Source organism: Felis catus, chromosome A3, assembly GCF_018350175.1.
Source record: "Felis catus isolate Fca126 chromosome A3, F.catus_Fca126_mat1.0, whole genome shotgun sequence".
Lineage (NCBI taxonomy): Eukaryota > Metazoa > Chordata > Mammalia > Carnivora > Felidae > Felis > Felis catus.
The window spans coordinates 22,587,570-22,603,748 of NC_058370.1; the positions used below are offsets into that span (position 1 = coordinate 22,587,570).

A 16,179-nucleotide genomic window follows, 5' to 3' on the forward strand; every position below is an offset into this window, starting at 1 on the left:
GATTTTGGAGGGAGGGAGGCATGAGAAAACTGCTTTGGAATATGCCTGGATGCATACTTGGGGTGGGGGGTGGGTAGCCAGTGAGGGGCTGAACCTCTGTCCTTCAGCTGCTTAGAACCCCCCACCCGCAGGCCAGAAGCTAGGCCCTTGGGTGGCTCTCTTTTCTGGGACAGGTATCGGTGTGCACTTCTGCCAGGGAAACCCATGGCTGTCCCCTGCCAAGGAGAGGCCAAAACACCACGCTGAGTCTTTACCCAGGGTTTTCCTTGCTTCAGGCCTGTCCCCGCCTGCCTTTCAGGGTGGGTCCCATTTGAAAGCATGACATCTGGGAACATCCCCTTGGCTAGAGTCCGACTTCCGCCCAGTCTAACGGTCCCGCAGCCTGGGAGGATGATGTCGTGGGAGAACTGGTTCAGAGGCAGCTTCCTAAATCCCAGGATGTTGTCTTCTGCTCTTGTCTGCCCAGTACACAGAGGTCCCACTGGCCCCTCATGGCCGGTGCCCTTGGCCTTCCCATGTTCCCGGTGAGAAGAGGGAAGCTGTCCATCTGAAAGCCGCCTTCCCTCTGAGCATCTGGGACACCTGAGCACTTCCCCAGAGAGCAGACCTATCTTGCCTTCACCCTTTCAGTGAACATGTGCACCTACTGGGTGCTGGCCAGTCTCTGTGTGCCCACTGCTTGGTACTGTAGCAGCTTTATAGAATGTGCTGGCCTTGGCTGGGAAGACTGAAAGCTTCATGGGCTTTCCCACCACTGGCTGAGCATGGTTTTAAGAGGCTGAAATGTTACCTACTACTCTTATCAGTTGATGGCCTGGCACCATACCCAGAGCACCCTGGCCAAGAGCCACAGAATCAACATCACTCTGCTGATTAATGTCTGCCTGGCAACACTTAGCTTTGGCCAAATAGGTTTCTCTCTCGTTAGACTTTTGGGGTCTTGCTCAACTGTGTCTCCTCTGCAGCATGTGTTCAGTAAATACTTGTAGGATAAAAGGACAGGATCTGTCTGAATCAGCATAATCCACCCCTTCAGCCTCTCCTCTTTCCCCAAGCCAGGTCTCAGCCTTCTCATCTATTAAATGGGAGGGTAAGTCTTCCCAAAGGCGCCGTTCACTGTTGACAATTGAAGGTTCATTCAGTCAGCTCTCACAGTGTTCAGAAGCCCGTAGTGAGGAGAGGACAAGCAGAGGGTGGGTGGGACAGAGACAACCCAGAAAAAGGCCTGGTCCTGCCCTCTTGGTGCCCTGAGCTGCTTCTGGCACTGCCTGCCTAAGCTGCTCTGAACTCACACCCTGAACTCCTTACTCCTGCTTCCTGCCCACACTGTTTGACCTGGCGACGGAGATGGGCCATGGAGCTTTGCCTCAGAATCTCCTTGTGTACCAACCCCTGTGGGTTCCTGTCCCTTCCAGGAAGTCATCAGGCAAAGCTCTGGAGTCTGCCTGGGCCAGGCGTGACTGTTAAGATGGGCAGTAATCCCAGAAGGCTGGGGGTTGAGCCCAGGGTCTCACAGGGGCCAGGGCCTGGCTGGGCACCTCCCATTGCCTAGGCTGGGACTGGACCACGTTTCCATCATTCATTCAGTACTGCAGGCTTCATGCGCAGACCTCAGGCTACTATTGGATCCGGGGTCTGTGGCTTCCGGCTGTGTGAACTCGGGCAAGTTACTTACTATCTCCAGACCTCAGTTTCCTCATTGTAAAAAGGTATATCCCACATCTTCCAACCTTAAGGGTTAAAGGAGATAATGTTTGCAAACACCTCTGGAGTGCCTGCCTCAGATGAGGGCAGTGGTGATCACTGCTGTTTCCCAGTGGTGTGTGACACGTTTCCAGAGGCACCCATCATGTTCTCAGTGGGGCTGGGGGCCTTCAGGGAGGCCAAGGCCTGGAGGGTGACATGCAGTCAGCTGAATAGGACCTAGATAAGAACATTCCCGGCTGAAGGAAGTGGGAAAAAGTGTGTTGACTTCGAGGGATAGTGCAGAGACTGGAGAGAGGGAGGAGGGAAGTTGGGCGGCGAGGTGAGCAGGGCCAGACTGTGCAGTTCTTGCCGCGTGCACTTTGGGTTGGTCCCTCTAGAGCTTTGTTTTATCCAGCTGTCAATCTCACAGAGGCGAGATGAAAATCTAGAGACTGGGCATGTGGACCATTAAGTGTAGTGGCTGTCATGGGAGGTGTTTTGTTCATTCTACAGATGGGTTAACTGTGGCCAGAGAGAGGAAGACACTTGCTCAGGGTCCCTGAGCCGGTTCTCCAGACAGCCAGGGCTTGGAGTAAGAGTGTATTATGCTCTGTTTTTTGTTTGTTTGTTTGTTTGTTTTTAAAGTATATTTGTTTTGAGAGAGAGAACCAGCAGGGGAGGGGCAGGGGGTGGTCAGAGGATCTCAGGCAGGCTCTGCGCTGGCACCAGAGGGCCCAACACGGGTCTCAGACTCACGGACTGTAAGATCATGACCTGAGCCAAAGTTGGACGCTTAACCAACTGAGCCACCCAGGTGCCCCAAGAGTGTATTGCACTCTTGACGTGTTTCCTGCCCCTCTGGGCCTCTTTGCTTCCAAGATGCACAAACTGAGTTACCAGGAGAGGACTTTAGATCCCCAGTGTGTCCCCCTGCAGATTACATGCTACCTGGGTTGAGTCCCAAGTCTGGTGGGGCCCTGCTTGGGTTCATCTCCCAGTGGTGGGGGCCCTGGGACCTGTCTACCACGGAAGGAAGGCCTCACTGGTGGTGGCTGATCTCCTGTTGCTAGAGGCCTGCCCTGGGGCCCAAGCCGGGAAAGTGTAAATGGGGCAGCTGCCTCTCGATCAGATGATAGGGGCTGCTACGGATAAGAGAGTGAGCTTGCTGTCACTTGAGTTATTCAAACAAAGGCTGGGTGACCTTGCATGTTTGGACGAAGATGTAGGGTTTGTGGAAAGCAGCTCGTAAACTGTACAAAACGTTGGTGGTTGTGATTAGAAGGAAGATTCAGGGAGGGATTTATGGGGTGGCTGCAGCTGAGCTGCCTGACCTCAGGATCCATTCCAGCCAAGGAAGTCTGAAGATTATTAACTTTCAAGGTTCCAGGATTCTAAGATGCAGCTTTAGTTGCAGAGCAGACACAATGACTGCATTTGACCTTCAAAACCCTGGTAGTCTGAGGTCTTCCTCCCCATCACCGCTAACTGTTGTCCATGTACCATGTGGTGAGGACATGCTGAGAACCATCTGAGTGTAGATGGAAGAATCTGAGAGTTGAGGCCCAAAGACCTGGCTTTCAGATCTGACTCTGCCATTTACTGTGTGGCTTTGAGCAAGTCGCTTGGCCTCTCTGAGCTCCTTTTTTTCATCTATATGATGAAGATGATGGAACCTACCCAGGCAGCTTCATAGGATTGTTTTCAGGAACCAGGGAGGTATGAATAGACAAGAAAACATTTTACAAGCAGTGAAATCCCACATCTCTTGGGGGAACTGTCGTCTTTGTTAGCCAATGAGCAGACAGAACGTCCGTGTCTTTATTCTTGGGGGAGCTGGGAGAAGCCAGGAAGGTGGGTCCCTGTAGCTTTAGGATGTGAATAAATCAGGAGCTGCTTCCAGGGGGACAGGAAGGTGTGATCACATTCCATGCTGCCCTGCTCCCTCCTTGGAGGGTCTAGGTGTGAGTGAAGTACAGCCAATCTAGATGTCAGCCCAGGAGAGGAAGCATCCGTCCTCCACCTCTAGTTCTCCTTGTACATTCGGGTAAATGGAGGCCCCAGGTCACAGCCAGGATTCCAAACCTGGTTGGACTAACTCTAGGTCATGTTCTTTCTATAGCATGACTGGAGCAGTGAGCTTTTAGTTGCTAACGGTGTGTCAAGTCTGGGACACAGGTTGGTTAGAGGGATCCTGTTGTGTGCCAGGCTCTAGGCTAAGACTTGTTGGGAACAAGTAGAGGTAACATAGGCTGGGGTGGGGGCCTGGGCCTGCAGGCAGGCGGCAAGGGACATGTACGTGCATGCACGTATGGGAATATGTGCCTTGCACCTGTGCAGCGTGTGATTGGGACAAGGGGGATGTGAGGTACTGGAGGAAATGATGGGGGTTTGGATCCAGCCTTAAGGGTTAGTTAATGGTTAGGCTAGAACCCAGGGAGCTGGACTATTAGAAACGTTCAGGGGACCCCCCAGACCACTGATCCCTGGACTTCTGTGGCTCTTGCCTCATGAATGCTATCCCCTGTGGATCGCTTCCAGTGCGCTAGGCTCTGGGTTAAGTAAGCCCTTACTCCTCACAGCAACCCTGTGTTGAGGGTTCTGACGTCAGATCCATTTGGCAGATAAGGAAACCAAGAGGCTATGTAAATGTGCCCACGATTGCGCCGTGGCTGTACTTAGGAACCTCACTAGAGAACCCCAAGGAGCTCCCCTTGTCCCATTGCTCTTCCACCCTCTCCTATGCAGGAGGTGGCCTGTGCCTCTGAGTTTCACAGAGCAGAGTTCTTGCCTGGATTTGTCAGTTACATGCTGTGTGATTTTGGGTGAGATACTCAGCCTTTCTGAGCCTCTGTTTCTTCTATAAATCGGGGGATAAGCATGCCTGCCTCAGGGTCATGGGGAGCCTTTCGAGTGTGGTGCGCAGTAAATGTTAGTGCCTGTCTCTGTTGTCCCTTTTCCTTACCTGCTTCTCCAGGCATTCATTCATTCATTCATTCATTCATTCATTCATTCATTCAACTCCTACATTCTGAGAGCTGCCTGGCTACCAGGCCAAGTGCCAGATGTTTTCTCAGCTCTTCTCAGCTTCCAGAATCTGTCGCTGGGTTCGGGAGGGGGGTTGGTCATTATGGTCAGCAAAGCTCCCGCCTGGTCCCTGCCCTGAGTCCCAGCGCCCCAAGTGGCAGCTGAGAGGGGGTCTGGAAGAATCTTCTCTGAGACCTGGGTCTTTAAGAATCCTCAGCGGTTTGCCTGTCCTTAGGGGGAGGCGGGCAGCTCCAGCGAGATGGAAAATGAGATGGAAAATATGAGGCCGGCTGCTGCGGAGGCCTGGGGGGACCGCGGAGCTCCCAGGGCTCCCAGCATTCCTCACAGAGGGGCTGGGCCTGTGTCCCCGGGCACACTCTGTCGAGCACACACAAACACACGTACGCACAGCGCATGCTCAGAGATCCACAGCCACTCATACGCGTGTCACATATACATCCAGTGACACACACATAGGTTGTATGCTTCCAGAAGCACACCTCATGACGTGTCAGAGAGGACACACTCTCAGAAGGACACAAACCTATGCAGATACAAAATCTGTCTCCTCATACACACACAATACCAGACGCGACAAACTCACACCATCTAGAAGACCCCTGGCTCAGAAACACCCACTTACACGCGCATGCATCTTACCTACCCAGACGTGCTTGGCTGTGTCCCAGATGGACACACAGCTTTGAGACACCCTCAGACGTATCGGAAGTACACATACATATGCAGGCGCACACACAAACCCACGCAGACTCATTACACACAGGCGCCAGCATCCACGCAAATCCAGAGATCCGCTCCTGCCAGGCGGGCACAGACAAGCTCATCACCCAGATGCTCACCCTGTCTCTTCCACAAAGAGAAGGTGGAGGCCCTTGCACACTTACCTTTATCTGGGGCTCAGACGCACACCCAGGAGACACACAGACACAAGACACATAGCCACGTACACATAAGCAGGGACACGAGCAGAGCGCACTCAAATGTCAAATGTCAGGCCTGTAGCATTTGCCCTCGGGAACCAGAGACTCACAAAACAGGATCCCAGACACACACACACACACACACGTGCCCGCGTGAGTGCGCACACACACACACACACACATACACACACACACACAGGCTGTGACAGTTCACCCACACAGAAATACAGGAAATCCTGGTCCCTGTCCTCTGGAGCTGATGTGTACAAATGACTATGTTCAGCTACTCCACAAGGTTCCTTCCACAGGGCTGCTGGGAATGGTGAGGAGTGTGGCAGGGGCTTGATTTGTAACGGCCTGGGTCTGGCAGGTCACTACGTCAGGAGAAGCTGCACCAAAGGCGCTCGGGCGTCTGATGCCCAGCACTTGGGCCTGGGCCCAGTGGGCTGAGAGAAATGGAGCAATTGTCAGGCCTGCCCACAGGAGAAACACTGCCCAGGGGCAACTCCCTTCTAATCTCCTTGGAATTTCCGGCTTGCCCTCATCTCCCTCCTCCTCCCCTTCCCCCCCCCCCCCCCCCCCCCCCCCCAGTTGCTGGGGGCTGCGGAGGGCCATGCCACTCCCATCTTTGAAGGGTGCCCATTTCTGCCTGGGAAACAATGAAGGAAGCCAGGATGAAGGAGGTTGGAGGAGATGTGGACGCTCAGAAGAGGGTCCTGGAAGACTTCCTGGAGGAGGGGGCATTAGAGCTGAGGAGTTAGCCTTGTGTGAGACTGCCTCTGGGTCCAGCTGCTGGGACGGTGCCTGGCACCTCGTAGGGACTCAATAAATATTTGTTGTGTGATTGAATGAAAGGTAGTGATCAAGGTCTGTAGGTGGTCTGTGGGCTTAAAACAGAAGAGCTGGAGGGAATGGTGGGTGTGAGCAGGGGTCAGGGAGAGGCTGGGAAGGAGAGTTGGGCTTGCTCGGGAAGGGCCTCGAATGCCAAGCTGAGCTGAGGTGCTGTGAACACTTTGCTGGGAGGGGGCCATACAGCAAGGCTAGTAGCTGCCCCCTTAGAGTGTGCCTCTCGCCCTAGATGCAGGAGTCCAGAGTGGGAGGAAAGGAAGGCTCTGTGGTCTCATTGACAAATTCCATGTTTGGGGTCAAGTCTAGGGCCAAACCTTGCTTTGTCCTCCCTATGCATGGTCTCCGTGTGAAAATCCCCTTATCGGGCCTCAGTCTTCTTGTCCGTAAAATGGGAATCGAATCCCTTTTTGCAGGGCACTTAGGAGGATTAGTGTTCAGGTACATGGCGCATCCAGTACCATCCTGAGCACAGAGGAAGAGAAGGAGCCCTACATCCTGTGTGGCCTCCAGGGGAGAGGAAATTCCCCAGGGGAGGGGCTCGGCTAAGTTCCAAGCAGGGGCCTGACCGGCAGCCAAGGTTATTGCTAAGGTCATTCCCCTCATAGCACATACACATGACCTCATCTGTGATCATACTCTCTGCCCTCCGGTGCCAGAAGGAACTTGGGGCTGGGGTGGGGAAAGAGACTCCAGGGTGTTCTGGGACAGGCTGACCGTGGCCTTCACTGGAGGCCCGCAGGTCAGTACCATGTCTGCATTCTGAGCAGATAGGGCTGGCTTCCCTGAGGAATGGCAGGGAGTCAGAGAAGGTGGGAGCAGCAGGCCAGCCCTTCCCTTCTCGGGTCCAAGGTGGTTGAGAGCACTGTGATCTAGTGCCGCGCCGAGGTAGGCTTGAATCCTGGCTCTGCCTTTTCCTCTATCAGCTTCCCCTTTACGAGGCTCAGTCTCCTCACCTGAAAATTGGGGATGCTGGCAGTGCTCACCCTACAGGGTTGCGGTGAGCACCGAGTAAGGGAAAGCATGTGTGTAAGGATTAGTGGGGGCCTGGCTTATTGTAAGGACTCGGCAGCTATCCGCCCTCACCGCTTACTGGCAGACTGGGGTCTGTAAGCCCTGGGTCCTTGAGGCAGAGGTTGCGTCTGGCTCTGGGTGTGAGTCTCGGCCTGAAGCAGGGGTCTGGGAGGTGTGCGTGGAGCTGAACTGCATCGTGGAGATCCCCCAAACACTTCTGTCCCTTGCGTTCCCCCTTTCCCTCCCATCCCATGTCGGTCTTCTCTAGACGGCCAGTGCTGCAGACTCTGTAACCTGGGGATACTCCTTTGCCGGTGGAGGATGCCTTTGGGGTCCCGCGTTCTAAGATCAAGGTGAATAATCTCCTGTTGCCTGGGCCACAAAGAAGCACAGGCTCCAGTGGAAAAATAGTTTGGGGTCCCACAGCTAGGCTGGCTCAGCTAAACATTTTTCTGCTAGTTTGCCCCAGATCTGCTCGGGATCTTCTGGGTCAGCTGCATCAGCCTCTCCCCTCCTTGGCCTTGGCCAAGTGCCTGGGCAGCCTGTGTGGTTCTGCCTCCCTCAGCCTCAGCTCACCTCGCTCCACCCAAGCTCCCTTGTGTTCCTCACACCCAGGTCTCCGTCCCTGTGCTCTTCCCACCTGGGGGGCCTTTGTGCTTACGGTTCCCTCCCCTTTCTGTTCGTTTCCACCTTCCTGCGCTCAGCTCCAGGCCAGGCCCCCGAGTTAGACATCCAGGAGCTTTCTATAGGCTCCTTGGGGACATTTACCTCAACAGTAATTAGATTATTAACTGGGTAATTACAAGTTGCCCATCGGCTCCTCCCCCATGTGTTCTGCGTGTAGGCAGGGACCTTGCCAGGGTGGGACCTAGCCCCTTCCTTTCACACAGGTGTAAATTGAGCTCAGAGAGGGAAAAGGGCTTGGCAAAGGTCACACAGCCTGGAAATGGCAAGAGGCAGAAGGATGGGAGGTCTGGTGGTGCTCGTTCCAGGGTGCCAGGCAGGGCGATGGCCCAAACAAAAGCTTGGAGGCGGGAAATGGCTGGGGTGTGCAGAAGCTTCAGGTTGTGTGGCCTGGAGTCAGTCTTCCTCTCTCCAGCCTCACTTTCCCTCCCCAAGAATCCCTGAGCCCTGTTCTGTCCCTGCTCTGAGATTTGGCTGCAGCCCAGAGGCCGTTTGGAAGATGTTTTAAACACATCCAGATCCAAATGCTGCCTTCCTTCCTGTTCACACAGAAAGGACAAGAGGGACATCGTCAGGCGCTCCCACTGTGAGCGCCTCCCCCCACCCCCAAAAAGGCGGATGTCTCCCTATTCTGTTGGGTGAGGCCTGGAATGGGCCAGTGACAAGCCAGGCCTGGCCTTGGTGGGAGATGGTCTCCAGGTATATTCTCACCCCAAACACACACATACACCCACATACGCACACACCCCTCCCCTCCAGAGGGGGTGTCTGTGGTTTCAAGCAGAGAGCTGTGTCAGATTTGGGAGGCACGCTCCTGACTGGCTGTGGAGCCTTTATCTTCTTGAGCCTCTGTTTGCTTATTGGCAAAATGGGCATAAAGTAATAGCACGTGCCGCAAAAGGACTGTTAGCATGAGATAATGGAAATTCAGGCAGAGCTCAGCCAGGTGTTTGGCACACAGTAAGATCCTGTAAGTATTAGCTATTATTGTCACTGTTGTCCCATTATAGAGACTGGTCTAGTTTACAGGAGCTCAAACTGAACTTGAATCCTGGCTCAGCCACTTTAGTGTGGGACCTTAGAGAACACTGTTGACCTATTTGACCTTGGTTCCTCACCAGGCAGTTGGGGGGGGGGGGCGCGCTGGGGATACAGCGAGACGTGGCACAGAGGGAGCGCTCTTGTCTATTTTTATTTACTGGTGTTGGAGGGGCAAGTCCAAGATCGCTGTCTTCCTTCATGACCCAATGGGTCACTGGGACCAGGCAGCCTCTGTGCCAGCTGGAGCAGGGACATTGGTGTGGCATGGCTGTACCTGGCTGGGCGTCCTGGCCCTCCTCTAGGACTTTTGACCCTGACTATCCCCAAACTGGAGCCCAGCTTTCATCCAAGGAGGCTAAGCTGGATTGAGCCCTGGGCTAGAAGGCAGGCATGCAGAGTCCCTCTCTGCTTGACTCTGGACGCTCTGGGGTGGGGGGGTGGGGCGTGCTCATCCCTCTCGAGGCCTCAGTGTCCCTGTCTGTCCCCCGCCCCCCACCTTGCTGTTCCCAGAATCTTTGCTTTTGAGTGGGGAGGGAAGTGGCGTTTTGCAGAGCCTTCTGCGTTCCTTGGGGTCCAACTGCAATGATCTCATCTGGAGCCTTGACAGACCTGGGGGACCGACAGAAGGGATAGCAGATGGCGGCCCTAGCCTCTCGGGGGGCTGGCGTGCTGCCCCTGTGGCCACTGTTGGCCCACCCTGCAGGTCAGCCCTTCTGGACCGGGGTGAGTGCCCCAGGCCAGAGCCAGGCTGGCAGATGGGCAGGCAGCCTGGGCTTTAGCCCAAGGGAGGGACCGTGGTGGCCGGGGCGGTGTGGGAGAAGGCTGGCCAGGCAGAGGCTGCTGTTCCTCCATGGAATGGTTGCTACCCTACAGAGGGAGAGTTCTGGGTGCTTTAGTTCGGCTCTGTCATTCTTCCTGGGTCTGCCTGCCCATCGGCCTGTCAGGTCCCTGGAGCCAGAGGAGGAGATGACATATTTGAGAATGTAACTTGGGAGTTGGTAGGAGGGAATTTGAAGCCCGCTACCAGGATCCCAAGCCCCCGTGGGCATTAGGTTCACAGAGTCACAGAATTAGACTTAAACATAGCACCACTGACTAGAAGCGGTTTTCTGCAGGGCAGGGGAACAGGATGGTAATCTTCCCCTCTTAGGACCCCTTTGTTAACCCAGCGGCTGTTTATTGAGCTGTTCCTTAGTGTGCCAGGCACGGCGCCAGGTCCTGCCCTCCTGAAGCTCACATCTTAGTGGCAGAGACTGACATTCCATAAGCAAACAGATCAATAAGGAAAATAATTCACATCACAGATAAACCTGTGACACATTCCGTGAGAGAATGTGGACACGATGGGCTTGGAGGGGTCTTGGAAGGCTTCTCTGAGGAGGTGGCATTTACGTGGAGGCTTTAAGCAGAAGGGGAGCCCATAGTGCAGAGACGCAGGGAGGGAAGTCCAGGCAGAGGGACCCGCTGGGGCAGAGGTTTCGTGGTGGGACAGGCGAGGTGATTTCTGGGAGAAGAGCTGATGTGGCTTTTGTCTTTTGTCTTGCTTTTGTCAGGCTTTTGTCTTGCTTTTGGATCAAGTGATTTACATACAGTAAAGTGAGTTTTGGCAGAAGCGTACAGCTCTGTAACCCATCACAGTCCAGACATGGACCCAAAAAACCCCTGGGCTCCTTTCTAGTCCATTCCTCCTCCCCCAGCCTCCCACAAGCACTGATCTGTTTTCTGTCTCTGCGGTCTTGCTTTTTCCAGAATGTCATGTAAAGGGAATCCTGCAGTGGCCTGCTGAGCCTGGCTTCCTACACCTGACATAACGGGTTTGAGCTTCATCCACGTTGTTGCGGGTCTCAGCAGTTTATTCCTTTTTGTTGCTGAGTAGTATTCCGTCACATGTGTGCCACCGTTTATCCATTCAGCCGAGGGACATGTGGGTTGTTTCCAGATTTTGGTGATCATTGGAGAGTTTTAAACAGGAGAGTGACATGGTTGCAACGAAACAAAACTCTCCATGTACTAAGTGGAGAACAAATTAATGGGGAGAAAACTGGCCATCCTCAGGGTTAAAGTCAATGATCTGGTGGTGAATCTGGCTCTCTATACATACTCAGTAATTGCTCATTACACAAAAGGCTGTGCCTTGGGGCAGCCAGGGAGGCTTCTTGGTGGAGGTGGCATTTGAGGTGGAGGGGGAGGCAGAGGTGGGAGACATACAGAATGGAAGGAGGCCCAGGCAGTACAGGGTCCCTTCGGGAGCTGGTTGTGCTGAGACACTGGCTCCCTGCGCCTGACTCAGCCTTGGTATTCCAAGGAGATCTGTAGGACTCACATCAGAGTTCCCTGGGGCTGCTGGGTGAACCCGAGCCCTGTGGGGGCTGACACTCGTGGGTGGGAGGTAGCTGGGGACCTCTGCTGTGGTATAGTTTCTTCCTTAGTGGCTGGTAAGAAGTGATCTCCTCCTGCCTTCAGGAAGCTTCTAACCCCCTGCTTCCATCCCTGTTCCCTCAGGGCTGGCTGGCAGCTGTTGCTGGGTTCACATCACTCATTGCCACTTCCTGTGTTTCTGCAGAGGGGCCTCGAATTTGGTCACTTTCGGCTCCAGCCCTTCAGGTCAAGAGACTACTCACCATCTACTCCTACTGACCAGTTTTTTCAGATGGATCGTCTGGAGTCACTTACAAGTGTTCCAGTGGGCCCCAAACCTAAACTTCCCCCTCTTGTCCTCATTGTACAAAGATTTATCATCGTATATTTGTGTAGGTTTCTTGTAGAAAACATTCTGTCCTGCAACATTTATTTATTTATTTTAAGGTATATATATATTTTTTTAACGTTTATTTTGAGAGAGAGCGCACAAGTGGAGGAGGGGCAGAGAGGGGGACGGAGGATCTGAAGCAGACTTTGCGCTGACAGCAACGAGCCCAACGCAGGGCTTGAACTTACAAACTGTGAGATCGTGACCTGAGCAGAAGTTGGATGCGCAACCGAATGAGCCACCCAGGTGTCCCTCTTTCCTGCAACATTTAAAATGTGGCTTGAGGGGCACCTGGGTGGCTCAGGTGGTTGAGCATCTGACTTCAGCACAGGTCATGATTTCGCGTTTCATGAGTTTGACCCCTCACTGGGACAGTCTGCAGCCAGCACCGAGCCTGCTTCAGATGCCCTGTCCCCCTGTCTCTCTGCACCCCTCCCCCGCTTGCACGTGCTCTCTCTCTCTCAAAAATAAATAAACATTAAAAAATAAAATAAAATAAATGTGGCTTGAAGGCCGGGCTCTGCTGCTCTAGCTTTATGCCCTGGTGGAGAAGAGAGGGGGGGGTCTGGGGGGCCAAGTCAGACCCCACAGATGAGGCACCTCTGGAAGGAACACAGGCCTTTTGTGCCACAGACGCCTTTAAGCTCTCTGCTGAGAATAATTCTCAGAATAATGTTTTTAAGTGTTTAAAACACAAATGAAACCAAATAAATTACAATTATCAAAAGATACTTCTAAGTTATAATATAGTAAATATATGTTCATTAACTCATCAGATCTGCTGACCGGTCTATTAACCAGTGTAGTCAGTGCAATTTCAAAGTACTGATGAGTGTAAACACTATTTTGACACTTCTGCAATTGTTACGTGATATGAAAATATCTGTGATTTCTTTTGGTGGCAAACTTACGAGTACTGCTCATACAACTATGGCTTGTCCAGAATAGAAGGAAATGTTAATTTTTAGTTCGAGGCTGGTGGAAGTAGAGATATGCTATCTTTCCCCCCTTCCCATCCAAGTCGATGAGTTCCCTGAATTCTGGTACGACGAAAGAATCTGAGGTCTGCAATCCGAGTCCTGCTTGGAGGTCTCTCGGTGTGAGTTTGGGCACAGCCCACCTTCCCTGTGCTTCTCTGCAGTTCTCCGTCTCTCGAACAGAGGTGGTGGTTCCTGTCCTGCCTGTCCTTGGGGTTTCTGTGAGGACCCATGAGATGATTCAGACGGAATGTCTTTGTAAACTGTGAAACCCCGTGCTGCCATGCAAGGTCTCGCTATTATTAGCAGTAGTGTGAGCTCATGTTTGGTCCTCTGGCCCAAAAGGGACCAAGAGACTCTTCCTGGCCAACTCCTCCAGGATTCCTGGGAACTAATCCATTTCAGGGAGCGGGTCTGCCTCTGAGAGGCTGCTTCCTGCAGGCTGACCTCATGGATCATCTGGAGGGTGTGTAGGGGGATGGACGGAGATGCACTTTGTGGGCAGGGAGTGAGTGACTAAGCAGGAGTTCCCTGGGTAGAGAGACCCTGCCCAGGCTCTCCCCGACTCTTTGCAGCTGACTTGGGGCTGGGATCAGGAGAGCTTGCCCACCCTGGTCTGTGGAGAGAGACTGGGCAGGGCAGAAGCCATACTCATTCTTCTAGTCAGACATCTACCGGTAGACAATGATGTGTGCCTGTCCTGGGCCGTGCTGGGGACCAGACATGGGTGGGACCTGGCACCTGCCCTCCCCCCAGCTCTTGGGGAAGATAGAGTTGAAAGCAGGCAAATGCAACCTGAAGTTGTTAGCACAGAGAAGAATGGAGTTCAGGGTGTGTGGTTTGGCCGGGGCGGGGGCCGGGAGTGGGGGGTGGTGATGGAGAAGGAGAGAATGTTCTGGAAGGATGACATAAATTAGGAGTTAGCCTGGCAAAGGCCATTCCAGCAGAGGGACTAGCCCAAGCAAACCTTGAAGTAGAACATGGTTAGGGTCCTGTTTCCAGCTCCACCATTCCCTTGCTTGAGCAGCTCTAGGAAATTTCTGAGCCTCAGTTTCTCATCTGCAAAAAGGGAACATCTTCAATACCAACCTCACAGGGCTGGGAGGAGGATCACATTATTGCACATGTATGCATTGCCTGGTCATTCATGAGCTTCCCCATTGATGGTAGCTTTCTTTCTTTTTCTTTCTTTCTTTCTTTTTTTTTTAAGATTTTATTTTTAAGTAATCTCTATCCCCAACATGAAGCTCGAACTTACAATGTTGCGATCAAGTCATATGTTCTACTGACTGAGCCAGCCATGTGCCCCGAGATGGTAGCTATTTTCTAGTCCTGGCATAGCAGGACGTCGGGGGTGGAGGATGCAGGGGTCGGGGGCAAGACAGGAATAGGGAGGAGACCAGGGGCAGCTCCGGTTCCAGGTTAAGGGGCTTGGACCTAATGCAGAGAAGCCAGTGGGAAATAGTGGAGGAGACAGAAAGTGACCAGCTTTTTTTCCAAGTTATCTCCAATAAACAGGAATTTCCACTGTAATTAGAGCAAAATAAACATTTTCTATAAAGACTACTCTGGCAGTAGGCAGGGTACCCCGTTCCTATTCTCTATTCCTGTCCTACCCCACCCCCTTTCCCAGTCCTAAATAATCAGGCTGAGCTTCAAGGGGAAGAGAAGTCAGCTTGAAGGAGTGGCCACAGGGGATGGATGGCATTGACCTGGCAGGCCATGCCAGGTCTGAGCACCTTTCCCCGGCTTCTTTAGGCTGGCCTTTCTGACTGTGGGGTTGAGAATCAGGGCCCCCAGTTTCTGAGGTGGGCACTGCTGGCCTTTTCCTATCTGCAGGGGAGGATGAGGTTTGGGGTTCCCCCACCATTGTTGCGGGGGGTGGGGCGGTTCTCCAACAATCTTGCTGTGCAGCCACTGGGCCTGTTGAGTCTGGTGGGGTTTGATTCCTTCCTCCTGCTTCCACATGGATGGGGGTCTGGGAGGGAGGAGAGGAGCAGGAAGGCCCCTGAACTGTCTGTGAGGGAGGTGGGAAGGCTGAGCTCCCCTCCCTAGCCCCCAGCTCTGTCAGTTGGTTCAGACTGTCATTGCAGGGCTTTGTAGGGCCAGAGGCTGGGACTGTTGGACTGAGCAGCCCTGGAGGATTCGGTAGCTCAGTGGGGTCTAAGAACTTCTGGAGTGAAGCAAGGTCCTGCCCTCCCAGCTCCCCTCCCTATGGCCTAGCAGGCCCTTTCCCTGGCCCCACCTCAGGCCCAAAAGCTCAGCCCCTGCCCAAGTCCTGCATTCACCAGCTTCTGCTGCCTGCATCCCAGCAGACCCGGCCCGTGCGGGCCACAAGCCGGCCTTTGTGGACCCACTCTCTTCCACGGGCCGTGCCAGGAGGGGCTGACCCGCATTCTGCCTGCAGCTGGGACGAGCCCCCGAGCGCCTGGGCCCCCCTTAGCCCCATGGAGAGATGGAGCTGGCATGAACGCAACATCCTGCGTTTCCAGAAACTGACTGTGGTGAAGGGCAGGCCCTGGAGAGACAGCTGCTCATGTGAGAAATCATTCATTCACTCACGTTTTCAATAGATGCTTATTGAGTCCCTGCTCTGTGTCAGGCCCTGGTCTTGTGGTGCTGCCACAGATGGCTCTGGCCCTTTTAGGAAAAAGACTGGAAGGAAACCCCCCTGCATTAGAGTCACTCGGTGAGCCCACCCCCAAGTTTCTGATTCATTAGGTCTCCGTTGAGGTTTGAGAATTTCTGACAAGTTCCCCAGTGATGGTAATATGCTGCTGGTCCGGGGACCACACCTTGAGAGCCACTGTGACTTAGGACCAGGTGGAGGAATTATGAGTGATGTACAGTTTTTGTATTTTCAAAACTGTCTCTAGGATCACTGTTTACTTTTATAAATAGAAAAATCAGGTATTTAAAAGTTAAAAAAATAAACGGTCCCCCCAAATGACTCTAGCGCCCTGGATGTAGTCCTGTGTTGAGGGATGTCACCTCCTATGACTTAAACGCCCTACATCTGTTTATGTAGCCCAACATTAATGAGCTTGTATGTTCCCTGCACTTCTCCTTGGTTGATCCTGAGCTTCAGGTCCACTCAAACCTCCATATCCTCCCGATCACCAGGCCCTGTCAGTGTGACTGCAGTGAGAAGAAGTGAGATGCTAGCAAATAGCATGGTGGGGGCTTGAACACAGGCTCATCTGGAGGCTGGTTTAGC

At 53.3% G+C, this 16,179-nt stretch overlaps 1 protein-coding gene across 4 annotated transcripts in view; it reads left to right on the top strand.

Moving 5' to 3' along the window:
• SOGA1 (suppressor of glucose, autophagy associated 1) overlaps nt 1-16,179 on the top strand; it is a 72,330-nt gene that overhangs the window by 1,328 nt on the left and 54,823 nt on the right. The gene's annotated exons all lie outside the window — the stretch shown is intronic.